We start from the raw sequence: 21,817 nt of genomic DNA on the forward strand, positions 1-21,817 counted from the left end.
AACTTTTTTTTTTTAGATCCCATATATATGTGTTAGCATACGGTATTTGTTTTTCTCTTTCTGACTTACTTCACTCTGTATGACAGACTCTAGGTCCATCCACCTCACTACAGATAACTCAATTTCGTTTCTTTTTATGGCTGGGTAATATTCCATTGTATATATGTGCCACATCTTCTTTATCCATTCATCTATCGATGGACACTTAGGTTGCTTCCATGTCCTGGCTATTGTAAATAGAGCTGCAGTGAACATTGTGGCACATGACTCTTTTTGAATTATGGTTTTCTCAGGGTATATGCCCAGTAGTGGGATTGCTGGGTCGTATGGTAGTTCTATTTGTAGTTTTTTAAGGAACCTCCATACTGTTCTCCATAGTGGCTATATCAATTTACATTCCCACCAACAGTGTAAGAGGGTTCCCTTTTCTCCACACCCTCTCCAGCATTTATTGTTTGTAGATTTTTTGATGATGGCCATTCTGACTGGTGTGAGGTGATACCTCATTGTAGTTTTGATTTGCATTTCTCTAATGATTAGTGATGTTGAACATCCTTTCATGTGTTTGTTGGCAATCTGTATGTCTTCTTTGGAGAAATGTCTATTTAGGTCTTCTGCCCATTTTTGGATGGGGTTGTTTGTTTGTTTGATATTGAGCTGTTTGTAAATTTTGGAGATTAATGCTTTGTCAGTTGCTTCGTTTGCAAATATTTTCTCCCATTCTGAGGGTTGACCTTTCGTCTTGTTTATGGTTTCCTTTGAGCAAAGAGTTTGAATAAACATTTCTCCAAAGCAGATATACCAGTGGTAAATAAGTACCAAAAAAAGGTGCTCAACATCACTAATCATTAGGGAAATACAAATTAAAACCATAATGAGATACCCCTTCACTTTTACTAAGATGGCTATAATTAAAAAGACAGATAATAACAAGTTTTTATGAGGATGTAAAGAAATTGGAATCTTCATACATTGCTGGTGGGAATGTACAGCCACTTTGTATGACAGCTCGGCAGTTCCTCAAAAAGCTAAATATAGAGTTACCATATGACCCAACGAGTCCACTCCTAGGTATGTACCAAGAGAACTGAAAATATATGTGTACACAAAAACTTGTACATGAATGTTCATAGCAGTAGTATTCAAAATTGCCAAAAATTAGAAATAAACCAGATTTCCATCAATTTATGAATGGGCAAACAAAATGTGATATAGCCATACAATGGAATATTATCTGGCCATAAAATGGAATGAAATACTGATTCACACTACAACATGGGTGAACCTTGAAGAACATTATGTTAAGTGAAAGAAGCCAGACATAATATATCACATATTGCATGGTTCCATTCATATGAAATATCTGGAATAGCTAAATCCATGGACACACCTCTGTATTTTTTTTTGTCAAGAAAAATATGCATGTTTGAGATTTCCCATCAGCATTACCGATATACTTCATACTTTTCAACTGTGACATGGCAATCCATCATACAGCTCTGTAGTAATTTATATAATCAGTTCTCTATTAATAAAAACATGGTTTCTCTCTGTGAGTGAGTGTATATTTTTGTGTACCTCTACAAATGTGAAGAGGTTATTGAGCAATCTGAACACAAGGGGACCAACATGAAATGTTTCCTTCTACATTTAATGTTTTTGATTAGCTCCAATCTCCTTCCCTTCTCTTACATGATCTCATGTGGGCATCATCACTGGTTTTCTAGCCAATTTTATACCACATCATGTTCAATCCAGTCTTGTCCTGCTTGCAATCTTCAATCCCATTTTGGATTCAGAGCATGTTTTCCCATGCCCCTCAGCTCAGGTATGTCCGGTGGCCAGCAGGTCTTGAACTCTGTCTGTCCTTCAGTCCTTCTCCCCTAATGCTTCTGATTTCTCCAGAATAGGGGCAGTGTGATGTGGTGATTAGAGGAAAGGGAAATGGTGATATAGTGTTAGTGGGGGCAGATTTGGCCTCTTCTGTCCTCTGTCTGATGGCCATTCAAGTGCCTCATGGGCTCTTACACGTGTCACCCCTCACAAGTGTAATATTCTCCAGCTGGCTTCGCTCAGTTCCTACTTTTGCCTCCTGACCCTAATGGTTTTTTTTCCTAATTATTATTATTGTTATTGTTGTTGTTCATAGAATAGGAAATATTACAGTGAATGAATGTAGAATGAATGTATTATTTCACATAAATCTTGTGTCAGTGTGCGTGTATGGATGGATTACAGTGTAAAAAGTATGTGTGATCGAGCTTCCCTGGTGGCGCAGTGGTTGAGAGTCCTCCTGCTGATGCAGGGGACACGGGTTCGTGCCCTGGTCCGGGAAGATCCCACATGCCGCGGAGCAGCTGGGCCCGTGAGCCATGGCCGCTGAGCCTGCGCGTCCGGAGCCTGTGCTCCACAACGGGAGAGGCCGCAACAGTGAGAGGCCTGCGTACCGAAAAAAAAAAAAATTATGTGTGATCTAAGAAGTTGGGAAGCCATTCCTCTGGAAAGTTAATGTTGTGTGGTGGGAAGAGTAGAGCACTCAGGAGACCCAGTTTCTGTTCTGAGCCCTGCTCTGAGCTTGCTGGTGACCTGGAGCACCTGCCTGCTTCTCTCTGCACCTCATGCTCCTTTCCTAGCCAATGAGGGCATTGGACTCTCACGTTCCTTCCAGCTCTTCCTTGTTGCGACAACAGTAACAACTAACCCCTAGCAAACACTTACAGTGTGCCAGGCACTGTTCTAAATACTTTCTGTGGGGACTTCCCTGGTGGTCCAGTGGTTAAGAATCCGCCTTCCAATACAGTGGATGCGGGTTCAATCCCTGGTCAGGGAACTAAGATTCCACATTCCGTGGAGCAACTAAGCCCGTGCACCACAACTACTGAGCCCACACGCCACAACTAGAGAGAAGCTTCTGCGCCCAGCGGAAGATCCCTTGTGCCACAACTAAGACCCAACACAGCCATAGATAAATAAATACATAAATATTAAAGAAAAACCTTTCTGTGCATCAAGTAATTGAATTCTCACCATAGTTCTGTGATGTATGTGATTTTATTATAATCCCTATTTACAAATGAGGAAACTGAGACCTAAAGAAGTAAAGTGGCAGAGCGGGAATTTGGACCCAAGCCTGTTTGGCTCTAGGAACCACATTCATAATCAGTACTGCTCCCAGTATCCATCTCTGAGTCAGTGTGGCTACACGGCCTTTCCGGCTCCTTTTGAAGGAGAGATGACAGACTTCCCTGGCCACTCACTCAGTGAGTTTCCAGGAAATTGGGGCTTAGTCACCCTTCTTTGCCGAGTTCACTTGGAGCACACAGACTGGTGTGACATTCGCAGCGTTAGGTTCTGGCTTCCTCGGGTCCCTCCTACATTTCCTCTTATCTCATCAAGGGCATAGTTTTATAAACACCAGATTCCCTTTGTCCTCTTTTGTCAGTCTCTCCCATCAGTTCTCTCTCAACAGAGCTCTCTGCTCTCTTCCTTCCCAATATTAGTTTAATATTCTTCACATCCAAGGGCTTTCTACCCTGACAGATAAGAGAGAAATCAGTGTTGGGTTTTTTTTTTTCATTATCTCTGGCCAATAATCAATATTAAATTTCCCCCTTTGGGTCATGCCATTCAAAACAAAGTCCAACACACTTTCCATCTCTTGGTGAGTTCTAAGAATTACTGATAGGAACAGTGTGGAATCTGCTTGGTTTCCCGTCCCCAAAGCCCTCCTCTTTCCATAGTTCCCCCTGGAGCCACTTGAACCACAATCTATAGGCCCAGTGAGCTCTGCCCCATCTATGGGGTCAATCTTGCCTCCAGTGATTTAAGGGTCTCTAATTCAAAGCTCAAGTTCAAGACAAGTCCTGCCATAACACTGTGGTGATGACTTCTGCCTTCGTCCTGAGTTCAAGTCTCCATTGTCTTTCTCTGTTCTGATTCTGGCCTATTGGTCTTGAGCTTCTGTTTGGGCCTTGATAATCCTCTGTAACTGGGAATCTGTTCTGTTCTTTCAAGTCCTTTTCCTCCCCCCTCACAGGAATTGGAATGCTCCAATGGCTGTGGCCTTGAAACCTTGTGACTTACTTCCCTGATGTTGCCTGCCCAGCTGCATCTCTGAATACCAGCTCCTAGAGTTCCCAGCGCCCTGTTGAACACACCTGTCAGGAAATCCCAAGTCTTGGTAACTTGACATTTTCTCCACATGCTGTAATTAGCCCTTCTGTCTAGACTGTTATATGAAAGGACAGGGGCCAAGTAGATGTTCCTATTTCCTTGAGAGACTGTGTTTACATTAAGACTTTGTTCAACGTGTGGTCCCTAGACCAGCAATACCAGCAGGGTCTCGGTACCCCAGGCCTACTAGGTGGAAATCTGCATTTTTAAAAAAGATTTGTCCTAGGGCTATCAGCTGATCCACTAGCAATAAATCAAGTCAATGAAACAACATTTAAGTGTCTTTTACTCATAGGATCATTTACTCCACTGGAGTTTAAACTCCAGGAAGGGCAGAAAATCCATGTCTCTTGTTCACTGCTGTATTTCCAGTATCTAGAACTGTGCTTGGCAGAGGGTAAGTGCTCAATAAATGTTGAAGGAATGAACAAATGAATGGATTAGAGGATGACTTTTTACCAACTAGGTGGCCTTGAAAACATTGCTTAAGTTCTCTGAGCCTCATCATTTTATTCATCTGAAAATGGATTCATATCCCTACTTCCAGGTATGAGGATCAGGCATAAAAAGCAAGTGAAGAATTGTCAGTATTTCTTCTGATACAAAAGGCTATTCTTCCCTGAGATGTGGATCTGTTTTGTTTTGGGGTGAGCATTTCTTTTCAGCTGCTTTGCCTAAGCATTATTGAGAACTTGTTCTATATGGAAGAGTCTTGGTAGAGAGATTTATTCATCCAGTCACTCATTCATTTGGAAAATAGTCGTTGAGCTTTTGCATGAGGAACTCTGGTCTGAAGGGCCAGGTGTGAGGCCTCTGCATGCCGCATCCTGTGAGCCAGTGAAACTAGACTAAACACAAAGGAAAGAAAAAGGTGAATAGCTCTTGATTGGCAGCTGCGTCAGGACAGCAGAGAGCAACAATCGCTGTGCTTTTCCATCCATTGGCTCATAGCCAGAATCACAGAAGCACAAAACAGATCAGCTGAGACCTTCAAGATGGTGGAGAAATAAGACGCGGAGATCACCTCCCTCCCCACAAATACATCAGAAATACATGTACACGTGGAACAACTCCTACAGAACACCTACTGAACGCTGGCAGAAGACCTCAGACCTCCCAAAAGGCAAGAAAGTCCCCACGTACCTGGGTAGGGCAAAAGAAAAGAGAATAAACAGAGACAAAAGAATAGGGACGGGACCTGCACCAGTGGGAGGGAGCTGTGAAGGAGGAAAGGTTTCCACACACTAGGAAGCCCCTTCGCGGGTGGAGACTGCGGGTGGCGGAGGGGGGGAAGCTTCGAAGCCGCGGAGGAGAGCACAGCCACAGGCGTGCAGAGGGCAAAGCGGGGAGATTCCCGCACAGAGGATCAGTGCTGACCAGCACTAATCAGCCCGAGAGGTTTGTCTGCTCACCCGCCGGGGCGGGCGGGGCTGGGAGCTGAGCCTCCGGCTTCGGAGGTCGGATCCCAGTGAGAGGACTGGGGTTGGCGGTGTGAAAACAGCCTGAAAGGGGCTAGTGTGCCACAGCTAGCTGGGAGGGAGTCCGGGAAAAAGTCTGGAACTGCCGAAGAGACAAGAGAGCATTGCTTCGGAGTGCGTGAGGAGACGGGATTCAGAGCACCGCCTAAAGGAGCTCCAGAGATGGGCGCAAGCCGCGGCTGTCAGCATGGACCCCAGAGATGGGCATGAGACACTAGGGCTGCTGCTGCCGCCACCAAGAAGCCTGTGTGCGAGCACAGGTCACTCTCCACACCTCCCCTCCTGGGAGCCTATGAAGCCCACCACTACCAGGGTCCCGGGATCCAGGGACACCTTCCCTGGGAGAACGCACGGCGCGCCTCAGGCTGGTGCAACATCACGCCGGCCTCAGCCACCGCAGGCTGGCCCCGTATCCGTACCCCTCCCTCCCCCGCGGCCTGAGTGAGCCAGAGCCCCCGAATCAGCGGCTCCTTTAACCCCGTCCTGTCTGAGCAAAGAACAGACACCCTCCGGCGACCTACACGCAGAGGCGGGGCCAAATCCAAAGCTGAGCCCCTGGGAGCTGTGAGAACAAAGAAGAGAAAGGGAAATCTCTCCCAGCAGCCTCAGGAGCAGCGGATTAAAGCTCCACAATCAACTTGATGTACCTGCATCTGTGGAATACCTGAATAGACAACGAATCATCCCAAAATTGAGGCAGTGGACTTTGGGAGCCACTGTAGACTTGAGGTTTGCTGTACGCAACTGACTGGTTTCTGGTTTTATGTTTATCTTAGTTTAGTATTTATTATCATTGGTGGATTTATTTATTGATTTGGTTACTCTCTTCCTTTTTATATATATACAGATATATATATATTTTTCCTTTTTATCTTTTTATGAGTGTGTATGTTTATGCTTGTTTGTGTGTTTTTATCTGTATAGCTTTGCTTTTACCATTTCTCTTAGGCTTCTGTCTGTCCGTTTTTTTTTTTCTTTTTTTCAGTATAGTTTTTAGCACTTGTTATCATAGGTGGTTTGTTTATTGGTCTGGTTGCTATCTTCTTTCTTTCTTTTTTTTATTCCTTTTTAATTTTTAATAATTTTTAACTTTTTATTTTAATAACTTTATTTCTTTTCTTTTTTTCTTTCTTTCTTTCATTTTTTTCCCCCTTTTCTTCTGAGCTGGGTGGCTGACAGGATCTTGGTGCTCCAGCTGGGTGTCAGGCCTGTGCCTCGGAGGTGAGAGAGCCAGTTCAGGACATTGGTCCACCAGAGGCCTCCCGGCTCCACATAATATCAAATGGCAAAAGCTCTCCCAGAGATCTCCATCTCAACACTAAGACCCAGCTCCACTCAACAACCAGCAAGCTACAGTGCTGGACACCCTATGCCAAAAAACTAGCAAGACAGGAACACAATGCCACCCATTAGCAGAGAGGCTGCCTAAAATCATACAAAGTTCACAGACAGCCCAAAACACACCACCAGATGCAGTCCTGCCCACCAGAAAGACAAGATCCAGTCTCATCAACCAGAACACAGGCACGAGTCCCCTCCACCAGGAAGCCTACACAACCCACTGACCAAATCATACCCACTGGGGGCAAACACCAAAAACAATGGGAACTACAAACCTGCAGCCTGCGAAAAGGAGACCCCAAACACAGTAAGTTAAGCAAAATTAGAAGACAGAGAAATATGCAGCAAATGAAGGAACAAGGTAAAAACCCACCAGACCAAACAAATGAAGAGGAAATGGGCAGTCTACCTGAAAAAGAATTCAGAATAATGATAGTAAAGATGATCCAAAATCTTGGAAATAGAATGGAGAAAATACAAGAAACGTTTAACAAGGACCTAGAAGAACTAAAGAGCAAACAAACAATGAGGAGCAACACAATAAATGAAATTAAAAATACTGTAGAAGGAATCAATAGCAGAATAACTGAGGCAGAAAAATGGGTAAGTGACCTGGAAAATAAAATAGTGGAAATAACTACTGCAGAGCAGAATAAAGAAAAAAGAATGAAAAGAATTGAGGATGATCTCAGAGACCTCGGGGACAACATTAAATGCACCAACATTGGAATTATAGGGGTCCCAGAAGAAGAAGAGAAAAAGAAAGGGACTGAGAAAATATTTGAAGAGTTTATAGTTGGAAACTTCCCTAATATAGGAAAGGAAATAGTCAATCAAGTCCAGGAAGCACAGACAGTCCCATACAGGATAAATCCAAGGAGAAACACACTAAGATACATATTAATCAAACTACCAAAATTAAATATAAAGAAAAAATATTAAAAGCAGCAAGGGAAAAACAACAAATAACACACAAGGGAATCCCCATAAGGTTAACAGCTGATCTTTCAGCAGGAACTCTTCAAGCCAGAAGGGAGTGGCAGGACATATTTAAAGTGATGAAAAGGAAAATCCTACAACCAAGATGACTCTACCCAGCAAGGATCTCATTCAGATTCATTGGAGAAATTAAAATCTTTAGAAACAACCAAAAGCTAAGAGAATTCAGTACCACCAAACCAGCTTTACAACAAAAGCTAAAGGAACTTCTCTAGGCAGGAAACACAAGAGAAGGAAAAGACCTACAATAACAAATCAAAAACAATTAAGAAAATGGTACAAGGAACATACATATCGATAATCACCTTAAACGTGAATGGATTAAATGCTCCAACCAAAAGACACAGGCTCGCTGAATGGATACAGAAACAAGACCCATACATATGCTGTCTACAAGAGACCCACTTCAGACCTAGGGACACATACAGACTGACAGTGAGGGGATGGAAAAAGATATTCCATGCAAATGGAAATCAGAAGAAAGCTGGAGTAGCAATGCTCATATCAGACAAAATAGACTTTAACATAAAGACTATTACAAGAGACAAAGAAGGACACTACATAATGATCAAGGGATGTATCCAAGAAGAAGATATAACGATTGTAAATATTTATGCACCCAACATGGGAGTACCTCGATACATAAGGCAAATGCTAACAGCCATAAAAGGGGGAATCGACAGTAACACAATCATAGTAGGGGACTTTAACACCCCACTTTCACCAATGGAAAGATCATCCAAAATGAAAATAAATAAGAAAACACAAGCTTTAAGTGATACATTAAACAAGATGGACTTAATTGATATTTAAAGGACATTCCACCGAAGAACAACAGAATACACTTTCTTCTCAAGTGCTCATGGGACATTCTCCAGGATAGATCATATCCTGGGTCACAAATCAAGCCTTGGTAAATTTAAGAAAATTGAAATTGTATCAAGCATCTTTTCCGACCACAACGCTATAAGACTAGATAGCAATTACAGGAAAAAATCTGTAAAAAATACAAACACATGGAGGCTAAACAACGCACTACTTAATAATCAAGAGATCACTGAAGAAATCAAAGAGGAAATCAAAAAAATACCTAGAGGCAAATGACAAAGAAAACACGATGACCCAAAACCTATGGGATGCAGCAAAAGCATTTCTAAGAGGGAAGTTTATAGCAATACAACCCTACCTCAAGAAAAAAGAAACATCTCAAATAAACAACCTAACCTTACACCTAAAGCAATTAGAGAATGCAGAACAGAAAATCCTCAAGTGGGCAGAAGGAAAGAAATCATAATGATCAGATCAGAAATAAATGAAAAATAAATGAAGGAAATGATAGTAAAGATCAATAAAACTAAAAGCTGGTTCTTTGAGAAGATAAACAAAATTGATAAACTATTAGCCAGACTCATCAAGAAAAAAAGGGAGAAGACTCAAATCAATAGAATTAGAAATGAAAAAGGAGAAGTAACAACTGACACTGCAGAAATACAAAGGATCATGAGAGATTACTACCAGCAACTCTATGCCAATAAAATGGACAACCTGGAAGAAATGGACAAATTCTTAGAAAAACACTACCTTCCGAGACTGAACCACGAAGAAATAGAAAATATAAACGGACCAATCACAAGCACTGAAATTGAGACTGTGATTAAAAATCTTCCAACAAACAAAAGCCCAGGACCAGATGGCTTCACAGGCGAATTGTATCAAACATTTAGAGAAGAGCTAACACCTATCCTTCTCAAACACTTCTAAAATATAGCAGAGGGAGGAACACTCCCAAACTCATTCTGTGAGGCCACCATCACCCTGATACCAAAACCAGATAAAGATGCCACAAAGAAAGAAAACTATAGGCCAATATCACTGATGAACACAGATGCAAAAATCCTCAACAAAATACTAACAAACAGAATCCAACAGCACATTAAAAGGATCATACGCCATGATCAAGTGGGGTTTACCCCAGGAATGCAAGGATTCTTCAATATATGGAAATTAATCAATGTGATACACTATATTAACAAACTTAAGGAGAAAAACCATATGGTCATCTCAATACATGCAGAAAAAGCTTTAGACAAAATTCAGCACCCATTTATGATAAAAACGCTCCAGAAAGTAGGCATAGAGGGAACTTATCTCAACATAATAAAGACCATGTATGACAAACCCACAGCCAACATCGTCCTCAACGGTGAAAAACTGAAACCATTTCTTCTAAGATCTGGAACAAGACAAGGTGGTCCACTCTCACCACTATTATTCAACATAGTTTTGGAAGTTTTAGCCTCAGCAATCAGAGGAGAAAAAGAAACAAACGGAATCCAAATTGGAAAAGAAGAAGTAATGCTGTCACCATTTGCAGATGACATGATACTATACATAGAGAACCCTAAAGGTGCTACCAGAAAACTACTAGAGCTAATCAATGAATTTAGTAAAGTAACATATACAAAGTTAACGCACAGAATCTCTTGCATTCCTATACATGAATGATGAAAATCTGAAAGAGAAATTAAGGAAACACTCCCATTTACCATTGCAACAAAAAGAATAAAATACCCAGGAATAACCTACCTAAGGAGAGAAAAGACTTGTATGAAGAAAACTGAAAGACACTGATGAAAGTAATTAAAGATGATGCAAACAGATGGAGAGATATACCATGTTCTTGGATTGGAAGAAACAACATTGTGAAAATGACTATACTACACAAAGCAATCTACAGATTCAATGCAATCCCTATCAAACTACCGATGGCATTTTTCACAGAACTAGATCAAAAAATTTTCACAATTTGTATGGCAACACAAAAGACCCCTAATAGCCAAAGCAATCTTTTTTTTTAAGATATTGGGATAGGAGTTTTATTAATTTATTTATGCTGTGTTGGGTCTTTGTTTCTGTGCAAGGGCTTTCTGTAGTTGTGGCAAGCAGGGGCCACTCTTCATCGCAGTGCATGGGCCTCTCACTATCGTGGCCTCTCTTGTTGTGGAGCACAGGCTCCAGACGCACAGGCTCAGTAGTTGTGGCTCACGGGCCCAGCTGCTCTGCGGCATGTGGGATCCTCCCAGACCAGGGCTCGAACCCCTGTCCCCTGCATTAGCAGGCAGATTCTCAACCACTGCGCCACCAGGGAAGCCCCCAAAACAATCTTGAGAAAGAAAAATTGAGCTGGAGGAATTAGGCTCCTGGACTTCAGACTATAGTACAAAGCTACAGTAATCAAGATTGTATGGTATTGGCACAAAAACAGAAATATAGACCAATGGAACAGGATAGAAAGCCCAGAGATAAACCCACACACATATGGTCACCTTATTTTTGATAAAAGAGGCAAGAATATACAATGGAGAAAAGATAGCCTCTTCAATAAGGGGTGCTGGGAAAACTGGACAGCTACATGTAAAAGAATGAAATTAGAACACTCCCTAACACCATACACAAAAATAAACTCAAAATGGATTAAAGACCTAAATGTAAGGCCAGGCAGTATCAATCTCTCAGAGTAAAACATAGGCAGAACACTCTATGACATACATCACAGCAAGATCCTTTTTGGCCCACCTCCTAGACAAATGGAAATAAAAACAAAAATAAACAAATGGGACCTAATGAAAATTCAAAACTTTTGCACAGCAAAGGAAACCATAAACAAGACAAAAAAACAACCCCCAGAATGGGAGAAAATATTTGCTAATGAAGCAACTGACAAAGGATTAATCTCCAAAATTTACAAGCAGCTCATGCAGCTCAATATAAAAAAAAACAAACAACTCAATCCAAAAATGGGCAGAAGACCTAAATAGACATTTCTCCAAAGAAGATACACAGATTGCCAACAAACACATGAAAGGATGCTCAACATCATTAATCATTAGAGAAATGCAAATCAAAACTACAGTGAGGTATCACCTCATACCAGTCAGAATGGCCATCATCAAAAAATCTACAAACAATAAATGCTGGAGAGGGTGTGGAGAAAAGGGAACCCTCTTACACTGTTGGTGGGAATGTAAATTGATACAGCCACTATGGAGAACAGTATGGAGGTTCCTAAGAAAACTAAAAATAGAACTACCATAGGACCCAGAAATCCCATTACTGGGCATATACCCTGAGAAAACCGTAATTCAGAAAGAGTCATAAACCACAATATTCCTTGCAGCTCTACTGAAAATAGCCAGGACATGGAAGCAACCTAAGTGTCCATTGACTGATGAATGGATAAAGAAGATGTGGCACAGATACACAATGGAATATTACTCACCATAAAAAGAAACAAAATTGAGTTATTTGTAGTGAGGTGGATGAACCTAGAGACTGTCATAGAGAGTGAAGTAAGTCAGAAAGAGAAAAACAAATATTGTATGCTAACACATCTAAAAAAAAAAAGGTTCTGAAACACCTAGGGTCAGGACAGGAATAAAGGCGCAGATGTAGAGGATGGACTTGAGGATACAGGGAGGGGGAAGCGAAAGCTGGGACGAAGTGAGAGAGTGGCATATACATATATACAGTACCATACAGGGAGTGGCATATACATATATACAGTACAGTACATATATACAGGGAGATCAGCTCGTGCTTTGTGACCACCTAGAGACTTGGGATAGGGAGGGTGGGAGGGAGACACAAGTGGGAGGAGATATGGGGATATATGTATATGTATAGCTGATTCACTTTGTTATAAAGCGGAAACTAACACACCATTGTAAAGCAATTATACTCCAATAAAGATGTTTAAAAAAGAAAAGAAAAAAAAAGAAAATATTCATTGAATATTATGTGCCAGGCTTCATTCCTAGTGCTAACGAGTAGAGCAGTGGATAAAGCAAAGTCCCTGCTCCCAAGAAGTTTACATTGGGAAGAGACAGACATGAATCAAATAAAATTGTAATGTAGCAGATGGTCATATTTGTTGAGAGAAACAGTGAGTAAGCATTCTCTGAGGAGATAGCATTTGTGCAGAGACCTTCAGGAAGCAAGGGGGCAATCCATGTGGTTGTCCAGGGAGAGAGTTTTCTGGGCAGAGGGACAGCCAGTGCAATGGCCCAAAAGTGGGAACATGTGTGGCATGTTTAAGGAACAGCCATGAGACCAGTGTGATTGGGGCAGAGGTTGAAAATAGTAAGAATGATGGTGTGGGAGGGAGGGGCGCTGAATCATGTAGGGCTTTATGGGGCATTATATGACCTTTAGCTTTTACGCTGAGTGAAATTGGGAGCCATGGGGGAATATTCCATGAGGAATGACATGATGTAACTTAAATTTTAAATGAATCACTCCAGCTGCTGTGTTGAGTGAGAACAGACTTTAGGAGATTAAGGGCAGAAGCAAGGAGACAAGGGGGAGGCAATTTACAGTAGCTCACGTGAGAGATGATGGTGGCCAGGATCAGGGTGGTGGTGATTGAGGTGGCGAGACCTGGTCAGATTTTGAATGAAAGACTGATGTGTTTTGCAGATGTCTTGGGTATGGAATGTGGGAGAAAAAGAAGGAGTCAAGGATGACCCCAGGATTTTGACTTCAGCAATTGGAAGATTCGAGCTGCCATCAACAGAGATGGACAAGAATGGAGGAAAACCAGGTTTGTGGAGGAGGAATCAGGAATTCTCTTGGAACATGTTACATTTAAGATGCCTATTCGATCTCCAAGGGGGAATGTTGAGTAGACAGTTGGATAGATGCGTCTGGAGTTGAGAGAAGTCTGAACTCAGACACAAATTTGGAAATCTTCAATGTATCGATGGTAGTTAAAGCCATGGGACGGGGTGTGGTTGCCTAGGGGCAGAGTATACAGAAGGGAAATCGCCCGAGGTCTGAATTCTGGGGCACTCCAATGGTGCCAGGTCAGGATTGAGAAGAGAAATCAACAAAAGGCACTGAGTAGGAGTAGCCAGTGAGGTAGCTGTTGAGAGAATGGTCCCTGGAAGCCATGGAGATAAAGTTTTTCAAGGAGGAGGGAGGGTTCATCTCTTTAGAATGCTGATGAAACGTCAAGCAAAATGAGGACTGAGAACTGACCATTTGATTTGACAACAAAGAAGTTCATTTGTGACCTTGAGAGGAGCTATTTTCATGGAGTGATAGAGATAAACGTCTAATTGAAGATGATTCAAGAGAGAAGAAGATAGGAATTAGAGACAGTGAATATAGACAGCTCTTTCAAGGAATTTTGTTGTAATGGGAAGAAGAGAGGTGGGACGGAAGCTGGAGAGGGATGTGGGGTGAATGGAGGACTTTACTTGGTAGATACAGCAGCATATAGAGAGGAAGATATTATTGATGCGAGAGGTGAGAATTCCTGGAGTGGTCTTCTTAAGCAGGTGGGAGATGAGTTTAAGGGCACGAGTGGAGCTAGTAAGGGAAGGAGCCAGGATTAACCAGCTGTCCCTTACTTCAGAGGCTCTTACACTCAACCCTCATTCTACAGTGCTACTCAGACAACACCCATTAGGTAGCGCCAGGCACTTGGCTCGGTTCTTTTCATCACATACTCAGGCAACTGCCTTACTTGGGATTCAAGCCTTTGATAAGGGAAACAATTAAATCTATGAAGCATGATAGCTTCAGCTTCTTTTCTGATACCCTAAAAGCCCTCCCTTCCCCCTTCTGCTTTCGTTTGTCACTACAGGAAGGAAAGGGACTCCATAAAAGAAGCCAGTTGACAGCTTGGTCTTATGTGTAATACTGGCCTAATGGGCAGAGGAGAGCATTTCTCTCCCTCCCACTGTTCCCCTCTCATCCTCTACAGACCTCTAACGTTGCTCTCACTGGTGGTTATAGCAATCTAAGAAGCAATAGTCATTTTTGCAGGTGTTTTTTCACCTGCCCAGAGGAATAGGCAAGAATCCTGTCAGGTGAACATGAGGAGGGTGGGAAGCAGGGAAATGACAGAGCAACTGTGCTTCTCTGTAGGGTTGGAGAATAGCCAAGGAAGTCCCCTTAACACAGGCAAGCTCCCCATCCACTAACCACAAGGCAGCCAGATTCAGATGTGTTACTCTGTGGGCTATTTAGGGTGGCTGGGATGTGTCACCCCAGAGATGGAAGCCAACCCAGAGTGGGAGGGGACAAAGATGAGAGATTGATGACGATATCCGCTGAGTTTCCAAGTCAGGTGACACTAGTTGAATATTTTTAGGATGAGTTTTAAGGTTAGTATGATTTTCTGGGTCAGGGGAAAAGGAGAGACGGAAGGAGACAGGGTAAGGAAGAGAAAGAAGATAAAAGTAAGAAGGGAGGAGCAGTGAAAGACCTTTGGAGGGGCGTCAGGAGGAATAGGAAGCGAAAACCCAGGCTTGTCCTGCTTAATGGTAGTTATTGGGCCCCTTTAGCCACAGGTGCTGGCTATAACAAACTAGCATTTCTGCCCTCCCTCCTCTCCCCAGCTTGCACAAACACACACTTCAATGTGAAGCTTATGACTTTGAATGTTTAGATCAGAACAGGAAGAAAAAACAGAAGTCATTTTTCTGCTCTAAATCTAAGTTATTCCTCTTGTCCTCTTCCTAGGTGTGCAGGGCCTTTGATCCAATATAGTACCAACCATCTGCTTCTAAGAACCACCTTGGCCGGTCGCCATTAAAAACGCCATATATTAGGGACCTTGTGTAGTGCAGTTGCAGCACAGTATTATGTTATTTATTTCTTAATCTAATCCTCTGCCTTTAGATGCTGGAAATGAGAACTTGTCAGATTCTAATCTCTCCAGGGATGTTTTCTTTCCAGGCAAGCCTGGTCTGTCTTCTATAGAAAACAGGATGAAATCCAATCTTTGGATGATGTGATGGAGGTGGAAAGAGAAAGAGAGGGAGAGAGAGAGAGGGAGAGAGGCCGATAGGGCTGGGAGAGGCCCAAAGGACGCAAATGGCCCTAGAAGGCTGATAGATCCTTTTTATTTATTTATTTTTTTAAAGAATCACCATTTGGGGAATATCCCTTCTGTTTGGGGTTGACCCGACCATCCCAATCAGATGATGTGGCTGCTTCAGTTATTGCAGTGGACGCAACTGAGGGGAAAACATCACGTTGAGGGTCAAAAAAGAGAATAAGCAACACCATTCTTCTCTCTCTATTTTTTGTTTTCGTTTTTCTTCTTTTACCTTTAATCAATTGAATATTAATAAGGTCATGGTTTCTGCACTCAGAATCAGAGTTTCTTTGATCTTTGAGAGAAACAGAAGTGTTTGGACCTGATTTTCCACTGATCTCTTTCTCTTAGGAACTCCAGACTAAATCCTATATATAAAGATCTTCTTTTCTTTTCTTTTTAAAAGTTACACTTTATTTTGGGATAATTGCAGATTCACATGCAGTTGTAAGAAATGATACAGAGAGACCCTGGGTACCCTCTATCCAGTTATGTTTGCTTTTTTAAAAAAAAAAACTTTATTGAGGTATGATTGACATACAAAAAAACTGTACATATTTAATGTATGCAACTTGATGAGTTTGGAGATAAGTATACACTTGTGAAATCATCACCATGATCAATGCCATAAATATAACCATCACCTCCAAAAGCTTCCTCCTACCCTCTTGATTTATTTATTTTTGGGGAGATAAGAACACAACGTAAGACCTACCCTTTCTTTTTTTAATAAATTTAATATTTATTTTTTTTGGCTGCGTTGGGTCTTTGTTGCTGTGCATGGGCTTTCTCTAGTTGTGTTGAGAGGGGGCCACTCTTCGTTGCAGTGCATGGGCTTCTCATTGCGGTGGCTTCTCTTGTTGCAGAGCATGGACTCTAGGGTGCACGGGCTTCAGTAGTTGTGGTGCGTGGGCTCAGTAGTTGTGGCTCCCGGGCTCTAGAGCGCAGGCTCAGTAGTTGTGGCACACGGGCTTAGTTGCTCCCCGGCATGTGGGATGTTCCCGGACCAGGGCTCGAACCCATGTCCCCTGCATTGGCGGGCAGATTCTTAACCACTGTGCCACCAGGGAAGTCCCAAGACCTACCCTTTTGGCAAATGTTCACATATACAATACAGGCACTATGTATTAACTGTAGGCACTATGCTGTACTATATTCATTTTTTTAAGTCCGATTAGAATTTTCTTTAGTGGACCCCTTCACTCTTCATCTGCATGATTAAGTTCATAGAACATTGTGCTGTACACACCTCCGAAGAACCAGGAAATGCCAAGTCAGAGATGGCCCATTCCAAAGGGGAAAACAGAAAGCTTCCATCTGAGTCTCATGTGGTCACTGCATCTTGTTATTCACCTGCCTTAATGACAAATTGTACTTTTCTCTACATATAGTTCCTGTAAATTTCTAAGCCAGAGTAAAGGAAATATCAAATATGGAAAGGAAGAGAATCCATACTTGTGCTGTGGACTAATAGTGTATCATGAGTTGTACGGGTTACGTGCACGTCATGCTGAGTATCCCTTACAGGGGAAGGAGGGCATCTGGAGGTGAAATCTGGATGAAAGAATAGGTGGAGAGTTGATGAAGAGAAGGGATGGAGGAAAGGAGCAGGAGGTGGCCCTGAAGTCAAGGCTCCGCCACAAAGGGTAGCTCCAAATGGGGGAGGCTCTGGAAAGAGGCTGAGCTGCATGGGGATAAACTAAGAATCTGAGTATAAAACGTTCATTTTTGGAACCCCTGGTGTAGATAAGCGATTAGCATGCCAGGGGCCAATCCAAGGGCAAAATGGGGACTCCTGTCTCTTATTCCTTTGTTCTTTCTGTCTCTGTTTCCTTAGAAACAAATCCATCAATATCGGGAGAACCCCATCCAAGAGGGAACTGCTCTGAAGATATTCAATCCCCAAGTGTTTTGAAAGCAGATGCCAGTTATGCCAAATGAGTCCTTGAAAGAGCTCAATCACTTCCTGATTTGAAGCAGCAAGTAAAAAGCCTACCCATCTTTAATGGTAGAAGGTATTACCAAGTGCTCAGAAGATTAAAATATTGTGATCATGAGGCTGAGGTCCTGGGCTGAAACCCTATGTGGCTCATTTGCTTCTTGACTCCCCAGCTCCAAACAGTAGTGACTGTGCCCCTGTCCACAAATGAGTCCTCCAGACCTGGACAGTCATGTTGCAAGAACAAGCCACAGGTCCTATAAAACTCTGGGCAAGAGGCAGGGTGGTGTGGAGTGTAGCTGGTCAGGCTCTGCATTTAGACAGATCTGACTTGCAAACTTGCCCTTGTTATTTCCTCCTTATTACCAGTGGAAACTTAAGCCAATTACTTATCCTCTCTCTCTCTCTAAGCCTTGGTTTCCCCACAAGGTTGTGATAATTTAGCACATAACTACTCAATACATGATAGCTGTTACTATTTTTATTATCACCCATAGCGTTACAATTCTCAGTGTAGATTGAGATCTAAGTGTACATTTGGAAGTTGATTGCCACTGCCACACTTCCCCTCAAGAATTCTCAGAAGAGATGCAAATTCACCTGGCCCTGGTCACTGTTTAACACGCTCCAAGAGAGGGTACTATTATCAGTACCCCTTAGTAATTTCAAGTCAAATGAAATCAATCTCCTATCCTCAATCTGATTCCACTGCTGGAACAGTGATTCAAAGCTCTTGGGTCTACCCACGAGGGATGGACAGAATAGCTTTATCTTCTCTGTAACAGGGAGGGAGGAGATAGTGCACTGACTGCTTATCTTACAGAGTACCAGGTTAGGGTAGGGGATTGCATAGAGCTAGGATGAATGCAGCAACAGCTCTCAGAATCCCCCGGGGGGTTCCTGAGATTGCTTTCCAAAACTGCTTTTAGCATATTGATTTCTGACAGCTCTGCACTTCAGGAAAAGAGCAACTACAAACTGCCCGCTTGCCCACATCTCCAAATCAATCGCACATGTACCAGATGCTTGATTTTCTTTCTTTCCTTTTTTCTTCCTCCCGTGCAGCAAAGTGTGTGGTTTCTAATAACACTCCTGCAATGTTGTGTTGGGACAGGATGTCAGTTTCACCTGAGGCTACAGAAGTAAAAGGGTATTCTAGTCCACAGAAAATCGGCCCACTTGACCAACTTGGGATAGATTTGATTTCTGCTTTAGGATTAAAACATGAATATCTGGAATTGAAAAAGGGGAAAATCCCTAAAGCAAACAGTTATTGAATGGCTTACTTACCAGACAGCATGTTAGCTACTTTCCATATGTATTACCTCATCGACCCTCACAACCACCCTGCAAGGTGGATACTTTGAATAGCATAACACATATGAGGAAAAAGGCTCTGAGAGGTTAAGTCACTTGCCTGGAGTTGCAAAAGCTCATCAAGGAACGATGGCAAGGAATTGAACCCATGTCTCTCTGATTTCAAGCCTGATTTGTTTGTTTAATTGATTATTCAAATATTGATTCATGAAATAAAGTCAATACTTATTTTTATATTAATTTCAGCATCAGGGACTTAAAATATTTCTCGCACTATTCGACTTCTGCAAAATAAAAAAGGGAAGTGCGTTTATGCATTCTAATGTCCGAAATATACATTGTGAAATTTCAGCTGTAAAATACGTGTTTGTACATATTACCTCACACAGAGTGGCCTTCAATACATGTTTACTAAAAAGAATGATAACAGAGCCCGTCTGGCTGAGGGATCAGCAGCCATTTTGCACTATGGATTCTGGTCTGAAGAGCCAGGTGTGAGGCCTCTGCCCCTGGCACCAAATGAACGAGTGAAACTGGAAAACACAAAGGGAAAGAAAAGGGAGAATTCTTTGTAAAATATGAAGAAGGAAAACTCCTTGATGCAACAGACTGGAAAACTAACTCAAAGAACACACTGAAGAAGATTTGAAGCCGTGTGGCTGACAGGGTCTTGGTGCTCAAGCCAGGTGTCAGGCCTGAGCCTCTGAGTGGGAGAGCCGAGTTCAGGACATTGGACCACCAGAGACCTCCTGGATCTACGTAATATCAATTGGCAAGAGCTCTCCCAGAGATCTCCGTCTCAACACTTAGACCTGGTTCCACTCAACGACCAGCAAGCTACAGTGCTGGACACCCTATGCCAAAAAACTAGCAAGACAGGAACACAATGCCACCCATTAGCAGAGAGGCTGCCTAAAATCATACAAAGTTCACAGACACCCCAAAGCACACCACTGGACATGGTCCTACCCACCAGAAAGACAAGATCCAGCCTCATCCACCAGAACACAGGCACCAGTCCCCTCCACCAGGAATCCTACACAACCCACTGAACCAACCACACCCACTGGGGGCAAACACCAAAAACAATGGGAACTACGAACAAGCAGCCTGTGAAAAGGAGACCCCAAACACAGTAAGTTAAGGAAAATGAGAAGACAGAGAAATAAGCAGAAGATGAAGGAACAAGGGGAAACCCCACCAGACCAAACAAATGAAGAGAAAATGGGCAGTCTACCTGAAAAAGAATTCAGAGTAATGATAGTAAAGATATCCAAAATCTTGGAAATAGAATGGAGAGAATACAAGAAACATTTAACAAGGACCTAGAAGAACGAAAGGGCAAACAAACAATGATGAACAGGGCTTCCCTGGTGGCGCAGTGGTTGAGAGTCCGCCTGCCAATGCAGGGGACATGGGTTCGTGCCCCGGTCCGGGAGGATCCCGCATGCCATGGAGCGGCTCGGCCCGTGAGCTATGGCTGCTGAGCCTGCACGTCTGGAGCCTGTGCTCCACAATGGGAGAGGCCACAACAGTGAGAGGCCCACGTACCGCAAAAAGAAAAAAAAAGAAAAAAAAAAGATGAACAATAAAATAAATGAAATTAAAAATTATCTAGAAGGAATCAATAGCAGAATAACTGAAGCAGAAGAACGGATAAGTGGCTTGGAAAATAAAATAGCAGAAATACCTACCACAGAGCAGACAAAAGAAAAAAGAATGAAAAGAATTGAGGACAGTCTCAGAAACATCGGGGAGAACATTAAATGCACCAATATTGGAATTATAGGGGTCCCAGAAGAAGAAGAGAAAAAGAAAGGGACTGAGAAAATATTTGAAGAGATTATAGTTGAAAACTTCCCTAATATGGGGAAGGAAATAGTCAATCAAGTCCAGGAAGCGCAAAGAGTTGCATACAGGATAACTCCAAGGAGAACCATTCCAAGATACATATTAATCAAACTATCAAATATTAAATACAAAGAGAAAATAATAAAAGCAGCAAGGGAAAAACAACAAATAACACACAAGGGAATCCCCATAAGGTTAACAGCTGAACTTTCAGCAGAAAATCTGCAAGCCAGAAGGGAGTGGCAAGACATATTTAAAGTGATGAAAGGGAAAAACCTACAACAAAGACTACTCTACCCAGCAAGGATCTCAGATTCGACAGAAAAATTAGAACCTTTAGAGACAAACAAAAGCTAAGAGAATTCAGCACCACCAAACCAGCTTTACAACAAAAGCTAAAGGAACTTCTCTAGGCAGGAAACACAAGAGAAGGAAAAGACCTACAATAACAAACCCAAAACAATTAAGAAAATGGTAATATGAACATACATATCAATAATTACCTTAAATGTGAATGGATTAAATGCTCCAACCAAAAGACATAGACTGGCTGAATGGATACAAAGACAAGACTCATATATATGCTGTGTACAAGAGACCCACTTCAGACCTAGGGACACATACAGACTGAAAGTGAGGGGATGGAAAAAGATATTCCATGCAAATGGAAATCAAAAGAAAGCTGGAGTAGCAATTCTCAGATCAGACAAAATAGACTTTATAATAAAGACTATTACAAGAAACAAAGAAAGACACTACATAATGATCACGGGATCAAACCAAGAAGATATAACAATTGTAAATACGTATGCACCCAACATAGGAGCACCTCAA

Source organism: Leucopleurus acutus (genome assembly GCF_964270905.1).
Source record: "Leucopleurus acutus genome assembly, chromosome: X".
Classification (NCBI taxonomy): domain Eukaryota; kingdom Metazoa; phylum Chordata; class Mammalia; order Artiodactyla; family Delphinidae; genus Leucopleurus; species Leucopleurus acutus.